Genomic DNA, 25605 nt, shown 5'->3' with positions numbered 1-25605 from the left:
TTTCTAAAGATGTCTGTAGTATCAATGCTAATACGCAGATCCAAAAAATTAATAGAAACGGAACTGCACTTGAATATAAGCTTGATATTGAGGTCGTTGTACTCAACCACATCGACGAAGTCCCCGAACCCCTCCGCAGTGCCCTGCCAGAGGATGAGGTCAGTATCTCAACCACAACAAACCCTGATCTGTCATATCCCTGTTATTCTCAATAAAAACTACCTCTCGCTCCCACCAGCCTAAAAATAGGTTGGCGTACGAGGGAGCACAAGTGGCTCCCATGGCAGTGCCTCTTTGTTGAACATAAAATGTATTTTTGAAAAACAAATAATTGTGTTAAAATAAGTCAATAACTCCATGAGCAAGTCAATTTATTCTCTAGAGAGATTCATCATGGGCAAGAACAAATGGGAGGCTTTAAGACCATCTTGATGGTTAATAGAAGTGTTTAAAGATTCCACGTCACAGGTGGCAACAATAACATTCCCCTCCAACACAATGTTATTTAGCCTAGATAAGTGAACCAAAGTGATTCAGAACGGCGCTAAACAACCGTGATAATGAATGGTGAAAAAATAAATTATATTAAATTGTAAGGTGTAATAGAAATAATTCTCAACCTTCACAGGGAATATGTACAGATTCCCTTATAAACAGTATAGGTGTCCAAGGTTTGAAGGGAGCGATGATTCAGGAACACCCCAAAAAAGAAAAATAGAAAATGATGGTGCAGCAAGTTTACACACTTTTAAACAAGGTGAAATCTTGGCTCATAAGGATTGCCTACTTACAGCAGGTAAGTAGAAAAAAAAGCATAAACAGGGAACAAGGTGAATGGTAACTCAGGAAGGCTCTTCACTCAGGATGGTGTTCATAAAAGACAACAAGGAGATACCATGGTGTGGACCAATAGACAAATTTATATGGTAAAAGCATATGAAATGTACTCACAATGTGTACATAGGTAGCGGGCACGTAAGGTTTTACTTGAGGCAGTAGAGAGACGCCGGAGTAGGTGGTAAACCTGCTGTTCCCTGTAGAGCTCCCTCAGTCGGATCGCGGTGGATAGCGTCTGACGTCACATCCGGCAAGGAATGACAACTTCCGGTTGAGCGGAGGGAGAAGTGGATAGCAGGACGGCACGGCAACCTCTTCACCTTCAAGTCAGGAGCAGCTGCATACGGTGTTGAAAGCTCTACGCGTTTCGCTGAACTGGCGTCAGCTTCCTCAGGAGCATAATGATACCCTTAGTGGGTGTACTATATAAATGGTATGTTTAATTGATTTACTGTAGTTTAGTTACATAAATGGTATGTTTAATTGATTTACTGTAGTTTAGTTTATTTAATTTAGCCTAAATAAGGCATCCATAGTATCGCGGAGATAAGTTGGAAGTGTTTCCACCGCAGGATGCAAAAAGGCATCTACAAACTGGCAAATAGGTTCACTCAAACCCCCAATCCCAGCCACAATAGGCCTGCCAGGGGGATTCAGGGTTTTTGTGTGAACCGTAGGCAGAAGGTAGGTGCAATTGGACGTCTAGATATCAGACCATCACGAATGTTTGTGGTGATTATACCATGTGAGCTGGCATCTACCAGGATATGATCTAAATCAACCTTAAATTTGGCTGTAGGGTCTATTCCACTAGAGAATAACACTCTGTGTCCCTAAGTTGCCTGAACACCTCCCTCTCATATTGGGTTTTAGGCCAGATAACAATATTCCCGCCTTTGTCTACCGGTTTGATTTCTACAGTTGTCATTTTTCGTAGACCTGCTATTGCCCTCCACTGCAGTCTGGTCAGGTTATTTAAATCTGTTGATTTTGGTAATCTCATACACTGGCGACACACTTTATTCGAGCACGGCTAGTCCCGCGAATTCGGGTATACTCGGGTGTATTCAGGTTTCTGATATTTTTCAGCCAGAGTGCATTGCGTTATTTTCCGGCAGGAATTTAAGCTTTTTATTCCGGCTGGTTACAATACTGCAATGCCGTCAAAATACACATGGTGGCGCTTGCGAGCTATTCTCTGTGAAGCCGTCCCCTATAATGAATTGTAATGCAGTATATATATATATATATATATATACTGTATATATACTGTATAACAACAACCCCTGTAAGCCCTAACATACAGTACTGTACTGTACTGTATATGCACATACATAAATGATACTACAGTACTGTATGGGCGGCGGGGGCGAGATGTGTTTGCAGCAGAGAGAGATCCGCTGCTCTCTCTCTGCGCAAACATCCACACATTAAAAATTATTTGAAATACATTTTTATTGATAGTGTAGGTGTGCAGGGGGTCTCCGGAGCTGAACCGCGTTGGTTTTAGGTCTGGGGACCCCGTGCCCCCCGAGATACAGGCCCCTTTAGGGGGTGCCGGTATCCAGCTCTGCGTTAAAAGCCCCGATCACGTGACCGCGGCCTGTAAACCAAGCAGAGCAGAGGGATACCGGCACCCCCTAAAGGGGCCTGTATCTCGGGGGGCACGGGGTCCCCAGACCTGAAACCTGTGCGCTTCTGCTCTGGAGACCCTCTGCACATGTACACTATCAATAAAACACATACAATATACAGTATAAATAAACACTCGTTCTTTACCTTAGCGTCTATGCGCTATGGTAAAGAAGCATTATTTTAATAATATTGTAAAGTGAGCAGGGGGTTCCCTGAGCCAGAAATTAATGATTAATGCTCAGGGAACCCCCCCCCCCCCCCTGCTCCTGATCAATATTATTAAAAATACGGAAAATGCTGCGTCATTACCATAGCGGATAGCCGCTAAGGCAATGAAGGGGTTAACCCACCGTGCCCGCTTTATTGTGTGTAGTGGGGATGGGTGAGGGGGGTATTTGGCCCTTGGTGTGAGTTTAGGACTTGCGGGAGGGGGGGGGGTTGCGGGTGCACTTAACCCCTTCACGATCGTAGCAGTTAATACCGCTACGGTCATGAAGGGGTTAAGCCCTCCCGCTACCACACCCCCCCCCCCCCCCCCGCAAGCCCTCCCCAACCATCGTTGGGGCGAATACCCCATTCACCCACCCTCCCGCTACCCACAATAAAAAAATACACACACACAGCAGCCGCCAAAAAATAAATAAATAAATGACAATAAATACATTGGAAATACATTTTTATTGATAGTGTAGATGTGCAGGGGGTCTCCGGAGCTGAACCGCGGTGGTTTTAGGTCTGGGGACCCCGTGCCCCCCGAGATACAGGCCCCTTTAGGGGGTGCCGGTAGCCCTCTGCTTGGTTTAAAGGTCCGATCACGTGATCGCGGCCTGTAAACCAAGCAGAGCAGAGGGATACCGGCACCCCCTAAAGGGGCCTGTATCTCGGGGGGCACGGGGTCCCCAGACCTGAAACCTGTGCGCTTCAGCTCCGGAGACCCCCTGCACATGTACACTATCAATAAAAATGTATTTCAAATGTATTTATTGTCATTTATTTATTTATTTATTTATATTTATTTATTAATTGTGCTGCTGCTGCTGCAAGTCGTAAACTCACACCAAGGGCCAAACACCCCCCTCACCCCCAATAAAAAAAATTCACGCACAGCAGCCCCACAATTAATAAATAAATCTAAATAAATAAATAAATAAAATCTATGTAAAACCCCCTCCCCCTATTCTCGCTTTTAAAACGCCCTGCCTTCTCTCTAATCTATGTAAAAAAAACCTCCCCCTATCCCCCTATCCCCCTATTGTGTGTGTGCGTTAAGCTTCCCTGCAAGCTATGTAAAAAAAACCTCCCCCTATTGTGTGTGTGTTTAAATCTGGCTGGCCTGTGTTTCTGAGTGCTGAGTGCTCTGCGTTTAAAGGTCCCGATCACGTGATCGCGGCCTGTAAACCAAGCAGAGCAGAGGGATACCGGCACCCCCTAAAGGGGCCTGTATCTCGGGGGGCACGGGGTCCCCAGACCTGAAACCTGTGCGCTTCAGCTCCGGAGACCCCCTGCACATGTACACTATCAATAAAAATGTATTTCAAATGTATTTATTGTCATTTATTTATTTATATTTATTTATTAATTGTGCTGCTGCTGCTGCAAGTCGTAAACTCACACCAAGGGCCAAACACCCCCCTCACCCCCAATAAAAAAAATTCACGCACAGCAGCCCCACAATTAATAAATAAATCTAAATAAATAAATAAATAAAGACATGAAGAGAAATAAATATACACTGTATATATATATATATATATATATATATATATATATATATACAGTATACATATATACACTGTGTATATATACTGTATATATATATATATATATATATATATATATATATATATATATATATATATACATACTGTATGTGAGTGAAAAGAGAAAAAAGTAACCCGTATGGGAGCACTCAGGTATGCAATTGATATATTTGTTTATTTATTTGACACAGTGCAAAAAGGGATGAATAAACAGTACATGATTTAAAAACACTTAAAAAAGAGGCATGGACCCTTAAACACTAATGAACAGCACTAGGGAACGACACACACTGTCAACCCTAAACATGAAAAGGATAGTGACTCAAAAAACACTAGGGAGAATCAAAGTGAATCACAATACAGTAGGTTACTGGGTTTAAAGGCACCTACAGTATACAACGCTAAGGATAATGCACACTACAATACCAAAAAGTATTTTAACCAAGCAAGTAAACCAAAATCAATATATACTGTAAGTAACAACCAGAAAAGACAATTTAAAACCAAACTAACCCTTACAATACCAAGGATTACATCTATCTAATTGTAAAAAACCTTATACATTATACACAGCATTGTTTAAAAACCCCTTCCCCCCTAATGTTTGTGTTAAGCAGATTACACTGAAGGGAGAGAGATATAAAGGCCTAAAGCCCCTTCCCCCCCTAATGTTTCTGTTAAGTAGATTACACTGAAGGGAGAGAGATATAAAGGCCTAAAGCCCCTTCCCCCCTAATGTTTGTGTTAAGCAGATTACACTGAAGGGAGAGAGATATAAAGGCCTAAAGCCCCTTCCCCCCCTAATGTTTCTGTTAAGTAGATTACACTGAAGGGAGAGAGATATAAAGGCCTAAAGCCTTACCTGCATTGGTAAACCCTCCCTGCATTGGTAAACCCTCCCTGCATTGATGTCGTGTAGTGTACAGTATGTAAATGTGGGGAGGAGGGGGGCCCAATGTGCATAATGTACTGTGAGGTCTAACCACCCTCACCCCCTACCCACATACTGTACCGTTACCCCCCCCCCCCGCCCCCCATCCTGGCCATGGCCCCTCACGCACAGCAGCTCCACAATTAATAAATAAATCTAAATAAATACATGAAGAGAAATAAATATATACTTTATATATAAATGTGAGTTTATAACTAAAATAAAGAATATTATTTCTAGGGGCCCTAGAACAGAAGTTCCCACGCCAATTTCGCGCTCATTGCTCTTTTTTTTGCTCTTTTTTTACAATGTTGCTGGTCTTGCGGCTTTGCAGGATGCAAGCAAAAAGCGCAGTGTATGAAGTCTGGGTGAGCGCTTTCCACATTTGATGCCTACGGCACCTTCCCATTTCTACACACTTCAATACCTGCACAGTTGGTAGCGCTTTCCATCCCAGCTACCATTCTGGATTTTCACCTCTCACAGGCCATTCTTGCCCGAGTCTGTCCTATCAGACAGGGGCATTAACCTGTATCCACACCACCTGGACAATTTCTCTCTGTCAGAAACTTGTGCTATTTATTTTATATATTTTTGTGTAATTATTCATGCAAATTTATGCTCATTTCATATGTGGTTTTCAACATAAAGTGGCTGCTGGGCCTGATCCTAACTCATACAGTATACAGTAGCGCTTCCCTGTTTGTTTGTTTATTGCAAGCAAAAAGCAGTTTGTAGTACTGAGTGTGAGATAAATTACTGTATTTATCAGTGTTGATCAAAGAGAGTTGATCAGAAGGATTCCCCTTATATACAGAACGTAGAATTAATAAAATTGTATTATTTTCCGATATCCGCAGTGATTCTGGTCAACCTGACAGATTTTTAGTAATACAGTATACTGTACTGCAAGACCATGTGTTGTCTACCTTTTACTACAGTATACTGTACTGTATGAATGACAATAGAGTGCTGTATACTTTATAAGGGGAATCCTTCTGATCAATTCTCTTTGATCAATACTGATAAATACAGTATCATATTTATACCCCTTTAGCACCTGTCGTTCCATCCTATGCACCCATTTACTGTACAATGGTGATTGCGGTCGTATTCACGTACTTTATGTGAGATAAATTAACCAGTTCTTTTATTGCTGAAGTCGCCACAAAATACTTTTATTTACAAATACAGTACAATACAATGGTGAAACATTTCAAGTTAACAGCAATTCAAAACATCAACACACAATAATACATACTTTACAGTACTGTATACTGTACTAGTATATTTGGGCCTTGTCTTTGGGGGTTTATTAATGCAATTATTAGGGTGACCTGGCGTTGGAAATACTGACACAGTACAATCCTACAGTACAGCTACACCACCCACCCCCTCCCTTAGAGTTTTTAATCCCTCCCTGGCCAAGCATCAATCGTCTGGCTAATCCAATCCAAGCCATTGTTTTGTTAAACTGGCCCTGGGCTGTTCAGAACAGCCACTGCTTCTAAATTACTGAAAATATACAGGATAAATATACAGTGATGTGAAATAATCCTTTCTGTGTGTCTGAGAGTGTTGAAAGTCACCAGGTCCTCATCTAGTAGAGTACATTCTCGAATACCTTTAGAATAAAAATACAGTATATATAAATATACAGTATAAATATTGCACAGTATACTGTAATGTTAAATAACCCATCCTGTTCTTTTTCCCTTCATACTGTAACAGTATCCTCATTGTGTCTGCGGTACAGTAGTTCATTGAGAGAGGAGAGGTTTTGTGTACATCATTACTGCTGTTTATATACTGTACATTTGACTGCACAAGCAGATTTGACGAACACAAGGCCCCCCCTCCCCTCTGGTGCACCCTTTTTCCTGGAACGACAAGAAAACAAAAACTTTGTTCAGTTACTGTACTGTACTGTATGTGCGTACTGTATTATGGTAGACCTACTGTACAGTAGGTGGCTGGTGCAGCTTTCTCTGGAAAGAAAAAATGGAGCAGTTAGTAGGCAGTTACTGTAGTATGTCAAACTAGTCTACTGTACTGTATACTGGAACTACTGTAAACTCTGACTATTGGGAAAGCTAAAATCTGTGCCATACTTACCTGTATCATAGTGTACCTACTGTACAATACTACAGCACTGTACTACTTTCCTGATGCTTGTCCATTGCGCGCGATGACAATGGGCAACACAGTGGCAATATGGTCTATATATTTATTGCATCGTTCCTCGGTGAGTACATCGTTCCAAAAACTCATTATGGCTGTATACAACTCGTCCTTCTTGGAGGGTTTCGCCACTTTACGGATGTGGTCCTTCAGCTGATGCCAGACCATTTCGATCGGATTGAAGTCTGGTGATCTGTGATTGGAAAGAAAGGACAATTAGTTTAAGAGATACAGTACACAGTAAAAACAGTGGGGAACATATAAATGGGACACGGTCTACTACACTTACTCCGCTGGCGTCTTCACCCAGTTGATGCCGCGCTCAAGGATATGCGCCGTCGACGCGGTGTGCTTGGGATCATTGTCCTGGTAAAAGCGATGACCATTGGGAAAGTCTTGTGTGATGTATCGCACTATCACGGGCACAATGTTGTCTTGGAAGAAATCTTTATTCATGATTCCTATAGCAAGAAAAGAAAAGTGCTCAATAGTACAGTACAGTGCATACGGTAAGGCAACACTAGTCAAGTACAGTGCATTAGGCGGCATTATATTTGAGAAATTGTACCTTCAAAGACGACAATGCATCCCGGTCCACGCCTAGAGATGGCACCCCACACATGCAGCTTCACAGGGTGTTTTGGCCGTGGCTTCAAAGTTATGCGGCCTTTTTTGTGGAACGCAAATCTTGCAAATCTCTCCAGCGACACAGTAGACTCATCAGTGAAGATGCAATCCTGGAAAGTCTCACCGCTGTCGATCCATGCCTGGGCCTGGAGCACTCTTTTGATTTTGTTTGCGTCCCGTATCATGGGGTACGCTCTGTAATGACAATGAATAAAAAATGTTAGCGTCACAGCGCAGTACAGTTTGCAAAACAACATTTTTACTTTACAGTACAGTACCTCCTGTACTGTCCACTACTAACCTCACACGTCCATATTTCCATCCAATTCTGCGTCTCATCTTCTTTATGCTGCTCTCGGATACAGTCAGATTGTGGTTTTCCTGAAGAGTGTTTTTAACCCTTAATGCGCTCCTCTCATCATTCTCCTCACTTATTCTGTCCACCAGAAGAGTAGTCTCCCTACAATGCAAAGAAATTATATTGTGTTATTAATATGCAGCAATATAAAATGTATACTGTATACTGTACATGTAATGTTGTAATATACAGTAAATATAAATATACTGTTGTTATACTGTATCATAATAAATACACATCATATACTGTATATTCCGTTGTCAGATGAATTGCAATATACAGTACCAAAAGTGTATACTGCTGCACAAAAAATATAAATTGACCACACATACAGTACACTACAGTATATACTGTTGTAATATAATAAATATACTATATAAATACGGTATACTGTTGTTATATCATAATAAATACACATCATATACTGTATATTCCGTTGTCAGATGAATTGCAATATACCAAAAGTGTATACTGCTGCACAAAAAATATAAATTGACCACACATACAGTACACTACAGTATATACTGTTGTAATATAATAAATATACTATATAAATACGGTATACTGTTGTTATATCATAATAAATACACATCATATACTGTATATTCCGTTGTCAGATGAATTGCAATATACCAAAAGTGTATACTGCTGCACAAAAAATATAAATTGACCACACATACAGTACACTACAGTATATACTGTTGTAATATAATAAATATACTATATAAATACGGTATACTGTAGATGTACACTACAGTTTTCTATATTTTTTTTGGTTAAGTTTTATAAATACAGTATACTTACGCATTTGTTACCCTTGGTGCCTTTTTGCGGTCTCTGTTTTTTCCTTGTGCATGATAGCACACAGTGCTTGATGGCACAACGAGGCCAGAAGCAGTTAACCAGCGCTGGATATCTGCAATTCGTTGTCCGCTCGTGTACATCTCCTTCATTCTCATGCTGAGATCCTTTGAAATCTTCTTAACAGGCATTGCTGCGAGTACTGTAGAAAGAAATACAAACACAAGAATGTGTATTCGATGTTTAGTCGATGTGTATTCAATGTGCAGTGAATCCACAAAATGGATGGTGTATTTATATGTTAATGACTCACATAACAGACCACCCACTTTCAACACCTGTACCTGGCAGCCATGCATAAAAGGTTGTACACGTTGCATAGCCCACCACTTGCTGATCTTTATCTGAGGCATTGTCCAGATACTGCATTGTGTCTCCCGCTTACATGGAGCATCCCCGGTTCTATGGACGAAAGAATCATCTCACCTCTGCTGTGCCTGCCACACTGAAAAAAAGAAAGGCAGTTACCGTTCCCAAGCCAAAGGCAAAGCGACAGGCTAAGGCCAACAAAGAAAACCTTCTGCTGACCCCAAAGGCTAAGGCTTTTAAAACACGTCAGCCTTATTATGTGAAGAAGAAATACGGTACTGTGCTCGGTTCGCAAGACGCATGGCAGCCAACTCACCGAATCCGCAGACCACTTGCTCCCATATGCTTCGACGACTCTGCTGTAGCTGTCCCGGAAATCTTCAGCCCGGCTTCTCCACCCCCATCTTCTCCGGTTCCATCTGAAGATGCTGCTGCCTCTGAAATCAACGGGTCACTGTCTCCTTTGCTCTTGGACGACTCTGCTTCTCTCCCGGAAATCCAGCGGTCACCTTCTCCATCCCTCTTCCACCACGCTGCAGCTTCTCCTGTACCGGGCATCCCCAGGTCACCTCTTCCACTCTCCATCGATGCCGCTTCTCTCCAGGGAACCCCCATCTCATCCTCCGTTGCACCCATCCCCCCAGATCTCCAGATGCCATGCACAAGCAGCTCGTTGGACCGGATCCTGAATGGGCTAAGTGTGGATCTCCCCGGGAATTCTAGTGTGCTGGCAAAGCTAGATCTGCTTCTGGAGTCGGTGCTACATATGGAGCAACGGCTGGATCAACGGATGCTACATATGGAGCAACGGATGGATCAACGGATGGACAAGATAGAGGCAGACATAGCGGGCATACATTATTTGCTCGGTGTTAATGCCCCTGTTTCCCCGACGCTGGAGCAGGGGGGTGACATGGATGTGATGCATGGTACCTTCGACCCCCTTCCATCACCAAGCACACACCCTCCACCAGAAGATACAGTGTACTATGCTATTGAGGAGGACATGACAACCCCATCTAGACCACGCCAGGAGACAACCCGGCGACCACTACCGGAGGAAAGCTTCCTCCCAGACACCCTACCATTGCCCATCGCCTCAAGTACACCCGCTCCCAAAAGACTTCCTACACCCGCTCGCATACAAACAGTGCCCGACATCTCCCTGTGCGATCTGACACCGGCGCTGAGGGAGAAGTATAGGGTGAGGAGTGCTGGTATACCACACAAGTATGCCTTGATCATATTTAAACACCATGTTCCCTACACATTGTACTGCGAGTGGGTGTTCAAAGTGAACTATGATGGGAATCGCCAAAAAAATGCCCTTCCTGCCAATTTAAGGAAAAAGATTGTGGAAGAAATGCAGCGCTATTACCCTGTTACAGATCCTGTAATGAGAGGCGTTAGAGACTGCATTAATGGCGTTTTGCGCCATGCAAGGCATCGGCCATGGCTGGAAAATGGGGAGGACTTTCAGTGAGACCATACTGTAATGTTGTGCTGTACTGTACAGTACATGTTTTACCCTATAGTACCTGCTGTACTTAAACAAAGGATACTGAATGTTGTTGTGTGTTGCACGGTTTTTGTACTGTATTTGTAAATAAAAGTTTTTAGTGGCGACTTCAGCAATAAAAGAACTGGTTACTTTATCTCACACTCAGTACTACAAACTGCTTTTTGCTGCCAGACTGCAAACCCGCAAGACCAGCAACATTGTAACAAAAGAGCAATGAGCGCGCAATTGGCGTGGGAACTTCTGTTCTAAGGCCCCTATAAATAATATTCTTTATTTTATTTATAAACTCACATTTATAAACCCCGTCACCCACCCCCGCTAAACACAATAAAAAATAATCACACACAGCATCCCCGCAATAAATAAATAAATAAATAAATACAAATAAATACATTTGAAATACATTTTTATTGATAGTGTAGATGTGCAGGGGGTCTCTGGAGCTGAACCGCACAGGTTTTAGGTCTGGGGACCCCGTGCCCCCCGAGATACAGGCCCCTTTAGGGGATGCCGGTAGCCCTCTGCTTGGTTTAAAGGTCCGATCACGTGATCGCGGCCTGTAAACCAAGCAGAGCAGAGGGATACCGGCACCCCCTAAAGGGGCCTGTATCTCGGGGGGCACGGGGTCCCCAGACCTGAAACCTGTGCGCTTCAGCTCCGGAGAACATCTACACTGTGAATAAAACACACACATCATTAAAGAATCATTCTTTAGCTTAGCGGCTACAGTATGCGCTATGGTAAAGAAGCAGCATTTCTGTCTTTTTAATAATATTGTAGAGTGAGCAGGGGGTTCCCTGAGACAGAAATCTAATCTCAGGGGACCCCCTGCTCCTGCACAATATTATTAAAAGTTCAGAAACGAGGCTTCATTAGCATAGCGTATAGCCGCTAAGGTAATGAAGGGGTTAACGCATAATAACCAATAAATACATTCAATACACTACCCACTACCCATGGCAACCTCCGCTGCTGTACAGTAAAACAGAGAAAAAAAATAACACTTTCAAAGTAATGTCCCCTAACCCCTTAATCACCATAGCGGTTATTAACCGCTACAGTCATGAAGGGGTTAACACGCCCTCACCCACCACTTGGGACGCCTACTGTACATACCCTCCCACTCTAACCCCCCACCCCGTGAGGCCTAACCACCCTCAACCCTCACCCACTAACTACCCACAAGGGAGGCCTACCCACATACCGTTGGGGAAACACCCCACCCCCACCCCAGTACCCACAATAAAAACAGTACAATCACCCACAATAAACAGCATTCTATTTATTAAATACATTACCCACCCCCTGTGCCCCCCCCCCCCATAAATACAAGATTTATTCTTTTACATTCAGGGTCCATAACGCAGCCCCACGCTAGTCCCCGGTGGGCTGGCAGGGCACCTGGACAGACCTACAGTTTACCAGCAGCATTCCACAGGTTCTGGAGGCCTGCTGGTGGATCCTGCCAGCACCATGGCGCCCAGGTGGTCTCCTTGGGTCACCGTGAGCCTCAATTGGGTCCACACGGTAGGCCCAAGGATGTCTGGGAGCCCCGGGTCAAACCCACAGGTGTCTGCGGGGCCTCGGGTGGTTCCCATGGGGGTCTGGGGAACTCACGGGTGCTCACTACGGGTCCGCGGTGCCCCCACAGAAGTGGGACCACACATCATCATCCCCGCACCTACGGCTCGGAGGTGCCCCCACAGAAGTGGGACCACACATCGTCATGCCCGCAGACTACGGGTCCGCGGTGCCCCCACAGAAGTGGGACCACACATCATCATCCCCGCATGTGTCACCCGTGGAACCACCAGCCTGCTACCCTTTAGGATACCCGAGGATTCCCCGCGGGTGGTCTCCAGAGGTCCCACGCAAAACCACGGAAGTAACCCTGAATGTAAAAAAAATAAACCTGGCCAATACATTCAATACATACACCCTCCCCCCCAACACCTACAGTACAATAATGTGCAAAATAACTATTATCCAGATATGGATAATAGATTAATTGCCCATTATTAAAAACATTAACTAGCATATACAAATAAATAAAGTACTACTGACCTCATCAATACGAAGTGTCCGACGCCAGCGCCTTCCTTCTCTTGCCCACACAAAACATAGCCAAAACCAAGCCAATACATTGCAATTACATTCAGATATCAATTAACCCCTTAAACACCTTATCGGATAATAACCGCAAAGGTAATTAAGGGGTTAAGCCACACAGGCACGATACCCACCCTTCACCCATGAATTTGTACTGTGGCTTCATCATGCAACTATATATATATATACTGTATATATATACATACAGAGAGACAGAGAGAAAGAGAGAGAGAGAGATATATACAGTATATATATATACACACGTTATATACACACCCATGATAAACCAAATATACAGTACAAATAAATGTAGAAGGGTTATCAAAACCATACTGTTCTACAACCAAACACTTCTCCATACAGACACTACATTAAAAATCAATTTCCTTTAAAAATCCTAACTGATCTCACAATCTACTGTACTGTATATGATCACAAACCAATGAAAAAAGTCACATTCCAAAATGCATAAAATCTATGCACCATACTGTATACATTCTGCAAATTAATCAACGTAAACAAAAATCAATTAGCAATCATTATTTAGATCTCTAAACATTTCACACTCAATCATGAACAATGAAACCATTAACAGATTCACGCCTAGAGCAGAACAATTAAGCCTTTGAAAAAATATAAGTACCGACAAAAATACAACCTTTCCAAACCAAGCCTACAGTACCTACAGTATCCCTGACCTTCCTCAAACACACAATACAATACCAAGGAATAATACATCTATCTAATTTTAAAATACTTTAAACTCACAAAATAATTAAAAACACATCTAATCCAGCTTTTAAAACATCATCATTTCTTACCCTGAATGTATACTGTACAGTATATCTCTCTAGACATATATATTGTACATACATACATACAGTGGCAAGAAATGATATACCACAAAAAAAAAAAAATACACAGGTTAAAAAACCTTTTGAAAAAATTAACAAGTTCAATAAAATACATTTCTTTACTGTAGTTCACTTACCATTACTTGCCCCCACCGACTCCCGTTGCCCAGCTTACTCACGAACCAATCCACGATCAGGAACCCATAAAATAATAAACCATTGAAAATAATAAACATTAAACTAAAAATCCAAACCAATCCACGGGTCTTCTACTTGTAATACATCTTCATCTGTATTCTTCTTTCGTCTATCTCCTTCCGGGCGGGGCAGGGCGTGGTCTTCTTTCCATCATCGGCCACGCCCTTGTCTTTTTCCTTCTCCGGAGGTCCTTCCTCCGCGGCGTCTGGCTGCAAAATGAGACGACATAGGCTTTTAAAGGCCTATGACGTCACATTTTGCGTCATGGTTCCCACGGTCCTGATTGGACCGTGAAAACCATGTGTTTTGGCCGATAATAAAAAAATGATGACGTCACTTAAAGGGAATGAAAGCACAGCCAATCAGAATGGCTTTGCTTCAATTGCCTTTAAGTTGACGTCATGAAAAGGCACATGGCCGTGCACACATGGTACTAGAGCCAATCAGAGCGTGGGACCTTTATCCCTACTCTGATTGGCTCTGGTATACCATGTGTCAGGGGCTTGGGGGAGAAAGGATGTGACGTCAATGAAAACCTGTCACGTGGTACGGTAGCCAATCAGAGCGTGGGAACTTTATCCTTATTGACGTCACATCCTTTCTCCCCCAAGCCCCTGACACATGGTATACCAGAGCCAATCAGAGTAGGGATAAAGTTCCCACGCTCTGATTGGCTCTAGTACCATGTGTGCACGACCATGTGCCTTTTCATGACGTCAACTTAAAGGCAATTGAAGCAAAGCCATTCTGATTGGCTGTGCTTTCATTCCCTTTAAGTGACGTCATCATTTTAATTTTTGTCGGCCAAAACACATGGTTTTCACGGCCCAATCATGACCGTGGGAACCATGACGCAAAATGTGACGTCATAGGCCTTTAAAAGCCTATGTCGTCTCATTTTGCAGCCAGACGCCGCGGAGGAAGGACCTCCGGAGAAGAAAAAAGACAAGGGCGTGGCCGATGATGGAAAGAAGACCACGCCCTGCCCCGCCCGGAAGGAGATAGACGAAAGAAGAATACAGATGAAGATGTATTACAAGTAGAAGACCCGTGGATTGGTTTGGATTTTTAGTTTAATGTTTATTATTTTCAATGGTTTATTATTTTATGGGTTCCTGATCGTGGATTGGTTCGTGAGTAAGCTGGGCAACGGGAGTCGGTGGGGGCAAGTAATGGTAAGTGAACTACAGTAAAGAAATGTGTTTTATTTAACTTGTTCATTATTTCAAAAGGTTTTTTAACATGTGTATTTTTTTTTTTGCTTGTGGTATATCATTTCTTGCCACTGTATGTATGTATGTACAATATATATGTCTAGAGAGATATACAGTACAGTATACATTCAGGGTAAGAAATGATGATGTTTTAAAAGCTGGATTAGATGTGTTTTTAATTATTTTGTGAGTTTAAAGTATTTTAAAATTAGATAGATGTATTATTCCTTGGTATTGTATTGTGTGTTTGAGGAAGGTCAGGGATAGATAGCCTTGGTTGTACTGTACTGTAAAGGTTGTATTTTTGTCGGTACTTATATTTTTTCAAAGGCTTAATTGTTCTGCTCTAGGCGTGAATCTGTTAATGGTCTCATTGTTCTTGATTGAGTGTGAAATGTTTAGGGGTGTAAATAATGATTGCTAACTGATTTTTGTTTACGTTTGATTAATTTGCAGAATGTATACAGTATGGTGCATAGATTTTATGCATTTTGGAATGTGACTTTTTTTTCATTGGTTTGTGATCATATACAGTACAGTAGATTGTGAGATCAGTTAGGATTTTTAAAGGAAATTGATTTTAATGTAGTATCTGTATGGAGAAGTGTTTGGTTGTAGAACAGTATGGTTTTGATAACCCTTCTACATTTATTTGTACTGTATATTTGGTTTATCATGGGTGTGTATATAACGTGTGTATATATATATACTGTATATATCTCTCTCTCTCTCTCTCTCTCTCTCTCTTTCTCTCTGTATGTATATATATACAGTATATATATATAGTTGCATGATGAAGCCACAGTACAAATTCATGGGTGAAGGGTGGGTATCGTGCCTGTGTGGCTTAACCCCTTAATTACCTTTGCGGTTATTATCCGATAAGGTGTTTAAGGGGTTAATTGATATCTGAATGTAATTGCAATGTATTGGCTTGGTTTTGGCTATGTTTTGTGTGGGCAAGAGAAGGAAGGCGCTGGCATCGGACACTTCGTATTGATGAGGTCAGTAGTACTTTATTTATTTGTATATGCTAGTTAATGTTTTTAATAATGGGCAATTAATCTATTATCCATATCTGGATAATAGTTATTTTGCACATTATTGTACTGTAGGTGTTGGGGGGGAGGGTGTATGTATTGAATGTATTGGCCAGGTTTATTTTTTTTACATTCAGGGTTACTTCCGTGGTTTTGCGTGGGACCTCTGGAGACCACCCGCGGGGAATCCTCGGGTATCCTAAAGGGTAGCAGGCTGGTGGTTCCACGGGTGACACATGCGGGGATGATGATGTGTGGTCCCACTTCTGTGGGGGCACCGCGGACCCGTAGTCTGCGGGCATGACGATGTGTGGTCCCACTTCTGTGGGGGCACCTCCGAGCCGTAGGTGCGGGGATGATGATGTGTGGTCCCACTTCTGTGGGGGCACCGCGGACCCGTAGTGAGCACCCGTGAGTTCCCCAGACCCCCATGGGAACCACCCGAGGCCCCGCAGACACCTGTGGGTTTGACCCGGGGCTCCCAGACATCCTTGGGCCTACCGTGTGGACCCAATTGAGGCTCACGGTGACCCAAGGAGACCACCTGGGCGCCATGGTGCTGGCAGGATCCACCAGCAGGCCTCCAGAACCTGTGGAATGCTGCTGGTAAACTGTAGGTCTGTCCAGGTGCCCTGCCAGCCCACCGGGGACTAGCGTGGGGCTGCGTTATGGACCCTGAATGTAAAAGAATAAATCTTGTATTTATGGGGGGGGGGGGCACAGGGGGTGGGTAATGTATTTAATAAATAGAATGCTGTTTATTGTGGGTGATTGTACTGTTTTTATTGTGGGTACTGGGGTGGGGGTGGGGTGTTTCCCCAACGGTATGTGGGTAGGCCTCCCTTGTGGGAACTGATTGGGTGGTTAGGCCTCACGGGTGGGGGGGGGGTTAGTGTGGGAGGGTATGTAGGCATCCCGAGTGGTGGGTGGGTGAGGGTGGGTTAACCCCTTCATGACTGTAGCGGTTAATAACCGCTATGGTGATTAAGGGGTTAGGGGACATTACTTTGTATGTTTTAATTTTTGTGTCTGTTTTGCAGAAGCGGAGGGGCCATGGCCAGGATGGGGGGGGGGGTTAACGGTATGTGGGTAGGGGGTGAGGGTGGTTAGCAATGCAGGGAGGGAGATTTACTGGTAACAGAAACATCTCTCTCCCTTCAATGTACTGTAATCTGTTTAAAGCCCCCTCCCCCCTAATGTGTGTTTCTGTAAAATCTCTCTCCCTTCAATGTACTGTAATCTGTTTAACAGAAACATTAGGGGGGAAGGGGCTTTAGGCCTTTATATCTCTCTCCCTTCAGTGTAATCTACTTAACAGAAACATTAGGGGGGGAAGGGGCTTTAGGCCTTTATATCTCTCTCCCTTCAGTGTAATCTGCTTAACACAAACATTAGGGGGGAAGGGGTTTTTAAACAATGCTGTGTATAATGTATAAGGTTTTTTACAATTAGATAGATGTAATCCTTGGTATTGTAAGGGTTAGTTTGGTTTTAAATTGTCTTTTCTGGTTGTTACTTACAGTATATATTGATTTTGGTTTACTTGCTTGGTTAAAATACTTTTTGGTATTGTAGTGTACATTATCCTTAGCGTTGTATACTGTAGGTGCCTTTAAACCCAGTAACCTACTGTATTGTGATTCACTTTGATTCTCCCTAGTGTTTTTTGAGTCACTATCCTTTTCATGTTTAGGGTTGACAGTGTGTGTCGTTCCCTAGTGCTGTTCATTAGTGTTTAAGGGTCCATGCCTCTTTTTTAAGTGTTTTTAAATCATGTACTGTTTATTCATCCCTTTTTGCACTGTGTCAAATAAATAAACAAATATATCAATTGCATACCTGAGTGCTCCCATACGGGTTACTTTTTTCTCTTTTCACTCACATACAGTATGTATATATATATATATATATATATATATATATATATATATATATATATATATATATATATATATATATATACAGTATATATACACAGTGTATATATGTATACTGTATATATATATATATATATATATATATATATATATATATATATATATATATATATATATATATACAGTGTATATACTGTACAGTATATATTTATTTCTCTTCATGTCTTTATTTATTTATTTATTTATTTAGATTTATTTATTAATTGTGGGGCTGCTGTGCGTGAATTTTTTTTATTGGGGGTGAGGGGGGTGTTTGGCCCTTGGTGTGAGTTTACGACTTGCAGCAGCAGCAGCACAATTAATAAATAAATATAAATAAATAAATGACAATAAATACATTTGAAATACATTTTTATTGATAGTGTACATGTGCAGGGGGTCTCCGGAGCTGAAGCGCACAGGTTTCAGGTCTGGGGACCCCGTGCCCCCCGAGATACAGGCCCCTTTAGGGGGTGCCGGTATCCCTCTGCTCTGCTTGGTTTACAGGCCGCGATCACGTGATCGGGACCTTTAAACGCAGAGCACTCAGCACTCAGAAACACAGGCCAGCCAGATTTAAACACACACACAATAGGGGGAGGTTTTTTTTACATAGCTTGCAGGGAAGCTTAACGCACACACACAATAGGGGGATAGGGGGATAGGGGGAGGTTTTTTTTACATAGATTAGAGAGAAGGCAGGGCGTTTTAAAAGCGAGAATAGGGGGAGGGGGTTTTACATAGATTTTATTTATTTATTTATTTAGATTTATTTATTAATTGTGGGGCTGCTGTGCGTGAATTTTTTTTATTGGGGGTGAGGGGGGTGTTTGGCCCTTGGTGTGAGTTTACGACTTGCAGCAGCAGCAGCAGCACAATTAATAAATAAATATAAATAAATAAATAAATAAATGACAATAAATACATTTGAAATACATTTTTATTGATAGTGTACATGTGCAGGGGGTCTCCGGAGCTGAAGCGCACAGGTTTCAGGTCTGGGGACCCCGTGCCCCCCGAGATACAGGCCCCTTTAGGGGGTGCCGGTATCCCTCTGCTCTGCTTGGTTTACAGGCCGCGATCACGTGATCGGACCTTTAAACCAAGCAGAGGGCTACCGGCACCCCCTAAAGGGGCCTGTATCTCGGGGGGCACGGGGTCCCCAGACCTAAAACCACCGCGGTTCAGCTCCGGAGACCCCCTGCACATCTACACTATCAATAAAAATGTATTTCCAATGTATTTATTGTCATTTATTTATTTATTTTTTGGCGGCTGCTGTGTGTGTGTATTTTTTTATTGTGGGTAGCGGGAGGGTGGGTGAATGGGGTATTCGCCCCAACGATGGTTGGGGAGGGCTTGCGGGGGGGGGGGGGGGGTAGCGGGAGGGCTTAACCCCTTCATGACCGTAGCGGTATTAACTGCTACGATCGTGAAGGGGTTAAGTGCACCCGCAACCCCCCCCCCCTCCCGCAAGTCCTAAACTCACACCAAGGGCCAAATACCCCCCTCACCCATCCCCACTACACACAATAAAGCGGGCACGGTGGGTTAACCCCTTCATTGCCTTAGCGGCTATCAGCTATGGTAATGACGCAGCATTTTCCGTATTTTTAATAATATTGATCAGGAGCAGGGGGGTTCCCTGAGCATTAATTTCTGGCTCAGGGAACCCCCTGCTCACTGTACAATATTATTAAATCTCTCTCTGCTGCAAACACATCTCGCCCCCAGTATGTGCAGTAATTTACTGAACATGTACTGTAGAATAAATGCATACAGTAGTTTTATTTATTCGGGTTTATTACACAGTATACTGTATGGCCGGAAAACATCAGCATACAGTACAATATAATCCATCGAAATCCCCCCATTAGCCGTTTTCTTTTCTGAGGAAAAACAAAATGAAAAGTTTTAATGTACAGTAATGGTCAGCCCCCTAAAGAAGTTCCCAGCCAGCCCCACCAAAATAATACGGCAAAAATACAGTACTCACCATACTGTACAGTACAGTATTACTAAATTTCCCATTCAGCTTGCGCTGGCGCCGGCCCACTTCCAGTCCAGCTTTCATCATTTTGCAGAGGGACTAGCCCACCTGTAGTCAGCGGGAAATCGCTTAGGTACATGCAAGCTTCATCAAAACTGGCTGCGAAATCCATCTCAGATTTGTCACCGACGGCGGGACCATGATGATAAGCTGGTGCTGCTGCTGGTTCTGGTTCTGGTTCTGGCGCATTGCTTGGCAGGGACTGTCGCTTCTTATTTCGTTTTAACACGACCCTTCGCCTTTTGCCGCCTCCATTATCATAGATACGGGAAAAACCCTGTGACACACACCAATACCCTCCAACAAATTGGGGCTCAATACGGTGAAAACAGGGGTCACTACATAACCTTTTCCTTATTGCATGCTTCCACAAATGAGGAGTTGGCGAAAATCTGTAAAAGTCATAATTTTCGATAAAATACTGATAAATTTGAACAACTGTTGCCATCTTATCCTCTGTTGCATTTATAGCGGCCCATATCAAATAAGCATAACTTCTGTCAGGTTTTTGGAACACGGGCTCCACTTGTTCACTCATGTCTCTGTAGAATAGTGTAAGTGAAAATGATCTTTGTCTTTATTTAATACATTACTGTATGTAAAGCCTAAATTGATACATTTTTTGCAACTATTCCTTCAGTCTCAAGGACAAGTTACACAATAGCATACTGTACTGGGATAAAGTAACTTTTTTTGGAAACGAAACAACTTGCAAAGGCCACACATTACTTAAGTCATGAGTTTATGCCATCTGGTGGACAATCGAAACATCGCAGCCTAGTAAATCATTCTCATTATCATTTAACAAGATCAGGCCCCCGTCAGCCAGGCATGAACCGTGGCTGGGAAGGCAAGCGCAACGAAGCATGCAAGAGGTGAGCAGTGGCGGATTCCAGGTTTCTGCCAGGTACAAACCAGGCATTTGCTCGAATAAAGTGTGTCGGTGCAGTAATGTCATCAGTAACCAGACCAGCAAATACCTCAATAGTGGAATTCATTTGAATGGGAAGGCAAAATGTCGACCTAGGTCTAAAATGAGACATTGTCCTAATTCATTATTATTGACCACTGCGGCTGTAACTGGGGGAGTACTGAGATCCTGAATTAGCTGTAACTCTTGTGTGTGCCAGTCAAAATCATCCTCCACCATGCTATCTTGATCTAATGTAGTTTTTAAAAAAAAAATGCTTAGTAAGAAGTAATTTGCGGCAAAACAAATTGAGTTCTTTCGCCCAATCAAATTTATCAACAAAATGAGTGGGGGAAAATGAAAGACCCTTCTGTAGGATGATATTTGTGCCTCAGAGTGATATCTGATACATTTATAATGTTCTTCTGTTACCATTTGGCACGTTTGCCCTTCTTTCCCCTGTAGCCGTACTGCTTTCTGTCTCTCAGTTGCCTTAGCTCCTCGTCGCGTCCTCCTGGTGGATGGTTTTTCCGGTCGCTGTTGCCTAAAAAAGACGTGCTGGTATCTCCCTCAGCTGAATGTCTAGATTCAAGGTCTGAGGAATCAATATCCGTTGATATCGCACCTGTAGAGGCAGCTGACACATTAGTACGGGGGGCCCTTGTACTTTTATTTATTTATAAAATGTTTTACCAGGAAGTAATACATTGAGAGTTAACTCTCGTTTTCAAGTATATCCTGGACATAGTTAATATGACAAATAATACATGGTTACAAATACAGTTACATAAATGAACAGGGTATACTGTTGGTAACATTTGAAACATTAATACAATACAAAGTGAAACATACATAGTCATCGTCTTCTAGTTCGTTCATTTCTGTATATATTATTCTCTCTTTCATTCGCAAACCGAATGTTCTGTTACATTGTGTGTCCGTGTCCTCATTCCTGGAACCTTCTTGCTGAGAAATGTTTGCATGAAGAACAGATTGTGCTGTACCAGCACTGACAGTGTTTGAGGTGTCATCTGGGGAAACCCTTAAATTGCTCCATATTGTCCTCACTATCAGAATGAACCATTGCTGCCAGAATCTGCTCATTCTTCTCAACCTCTTCACTACTTGAGAACTCAAGACATGTCTTGCTATTCGTACACACGTTCTGAGCCTGTATTCTATCCTTTGTCAACCCATTTGGTTTACGTGGTTGTCTAACATTTTGCACAATAGTTTCACATTTTGGCTTCCATTCTTCGTCAGTCACTGATGTTGCACACTGGGGGCTTTAGAGGACGCCGTCCATGTGACATAAATAACGGTTTGGGAGCATTCATACCCAGCTCAAGCAGCTTTGCATAGTTTTGCTTTAAGTTTCTGTAGCGGACTTTCTCCCAAACTCCAATTTCGTCCCATTCCTCTTTAGAAAAATAGCGCCGGATATCTCGGTAGGTGTCAGTGACCTTATGATTGGAGTCGGAGGATCCTCCCTCGCTGTCGCTCATCCTTGTGATAATATAGATAATATATGCACAGGAAGCTTGTTCTCCTGAACCTCAGCCTTTTATATTTGCCGCTTTCGGCCTGCAGCCAATCACCGCGCAGCACGAGATTCCTGCTCCAATAGGAAGGGGTCAGGTGCCTTTTCATGAACAAATGGGGAGGAGAAAAGCGGGAAGCCACGTGAGCCACATAGCCAGTGGTTCTCCTCAGAAGGAACCCGGATGTGACTGGGGAGCAGCAGGGCTCTGAGGGCAGGGAGGAGCGCTCCCCCTCCCCCCCACACATGAAGGTACTTCTCATACCTTTCTGCCACTTATATACTGCATCTGACTGGGTAATCCACTGAGTCACGAACAAACATAGATTTCTTGAAACAGAGGAGAAATCCCGGCGGTCACTGCAAAGGCTCCATGAAGCTCAAACAAGCGTTATAATAGAAAAAACTTTATTGGTACAAAATGGTGAACATAGAAAAAACCTCTAACGCGTTTCGTCCCTCGAAGGGACTTTATCAAAGAGATAATTTCCAGTCCCACAGGTATGCCTAAATAGATAGTACTTTGCTCCTATTGGACTAAACTAAATTAGCGCAGATGCTTGATAATGGCACTAATCACTGTAAGAACAAAGACATGGAGCAGACTAATCTAAATAGATACTAGATAAAACACAGTAAATAACAAACACCAATAGATAAACTATAAATACATAATCTAACAATGATAAAAAAGAAAATAAAAAAGAGAAAAACAGGAAGAAAGAGGAAAGAAAAAAGAAAAAAAGAAAAACATGAAATATAAAATACTGTAAAAGTAATATAAAAACAACTTTCATCACTTAGAACCACCTATATATAATAACAAAAAGCAAAAAGGCTCATATAGATAATAATGAATAATTAATTATGAAAATAGTTATTATAATAATAGGGAGAGTAAGACAGTGTAAATGCATATATATAGACAATGATACAAAGGTGGTGACATAATCAAAATGATAGTTTAAACATAGTAGCAAAATATTTAAGTAGATCTATAAATTGTTGCAACATATATACAATTTGTTTCAAAAACTTTCCAGAGACTGGTCAGTCTGTGAGAAAATGTTTGAGTTCCCAATCAAAGTTGATACCATGGGGATGCAGAGTGTTTAAAGTATGTATCCAGTACATTTCATGTTTATTGAGAGAATTTTCTCTATTGCCACCCCTAGGATGGCAAGGGATATGTTCCAATGCAAAAAAGGTAAAATTGTCAATTCACCCCATGTACAGTCTGTAAAATGTCTGGCCACTGGGTGGGTCAAGTCTCGCCTCCTAATGAGACGTACATGTTTGGCTATTCTATTTTTTTACAGGTCTGATGTTACGACCTGCGTATTTCAAACCACACCCACAATATAGAACATAGATTACAAAACTAGTATTACAATTCAAAAAATTCCGAATGTAATATGTTTTGGAATTGTTATAGCGAACTACCTTAGGTTCTGCAAATTTACACAAGGAGCATTTACCACAAGTAAAGAACCCTTTAGGCATACCTCTCACTTGGGGAAAAATAGACCGTGAATCAAAAAGGCTTGGGGATAAATGAGATGTTAATGTTTTAGCTCTACGATAGGTAAACTTGGGTCCTCCTCGAATAAGAGGTAAGATATCCTTATCTAATAGTAAAGTGTGCCAATGTTTTGACACAATGTCACGAATGGCTTTAGATTGACGACTGTAAGTTGTTATAAAGTAAGGGATCTTATTCTCATTATTAAAGAATTTCCGAGAGCTATTCTTCCTGACTCTTGACTCTTTTTTTTTTTTTCAAAAGTGTGTTTCTGTCTATAGAGGCTGCATAATTAAATGCTATTTTAACATCAATTTCTTTATAGCCTCTAGTTATAAATCTTTCCGCCATATCTTTTGACTGAGAAAGGAATGAATCATTATCAGAAAACAATTTCTTCAGTCTCAAACTGTGCTTTAGGAATACTCCTGACTAAGGAGCGTGGATGATTGCTTTGGGCACATAAAACCGTGTTCTGAGAATTAGACTTTCTATACATCTCAGTTTGAGTGACCATGTCATTGTCAATGTACAAACGTATATCCAGATAGTGAATATGGTGCATATTGTGCTCAAACATGAATCGAATATTTAAATCATTAGTGTTCAATTGTTGAATAAAAGAAGTGCGTGTACATCACCATCCCAAATCATAATAAGGTCATCAATATATGTTTTATAAAAAATAATGGGATCCCTAAAAAGATTATTAATGTGATAAACATGAAGTGTTTCCCAATAATCCATAAATAAATTTGCATATGAGGGTGCAAAACTCGTGCCCATCGTCGTGCCTTATAACTGTAAATAAAACTGTGCATCAAATAAAAAATAATTGTAAGTAGAAACAAAATAGATTCTAATAAAAAAAAGGGCAATGTGAAAGTGATAAATCAGACAAGTCTAAATAATGGCTGAGAGACCTTGTGAATGTTTAATAATGGAGTACAGTGAGACCACATCGAGTGTGACCCACCTGTACTGTTTTTTTCCCACTGGATACCTTGCAGATAGACAATGAGGTCTGCTGAATCTTGAACAAAAGAGGGCAACTGAAACACAAATGGTTATAGGAAGCTGTCCACATACCGTTATAAACCATCTCCCAAAGATCCAATGCTCACCGCTATCGGCCGACCAGGAGGGTCGACTAGCGATTTATGGATCTTTGGGAGATGGTGGAATACCGGTATCATGGGATATGGACAGCTTAAGTACTCACGTTCCTTAT

This window comes from Ascaphus truei, chromosome 1, assembly GCF_040206685.1.
Source record: "Ascaphus truei isolate aAscTru1 chromosome 1, aAscTru1.hap1, whole genome shotgun sequence".
Taxonomy (NCBI): Eukaryota; Metazoa; Chordata; class Amphibia; order Anura; family Ascaphidae; genus Ascaphus; species Ascaphus truei.
This window is presented reverse-complemented; position numbering follows the sequence as displayed.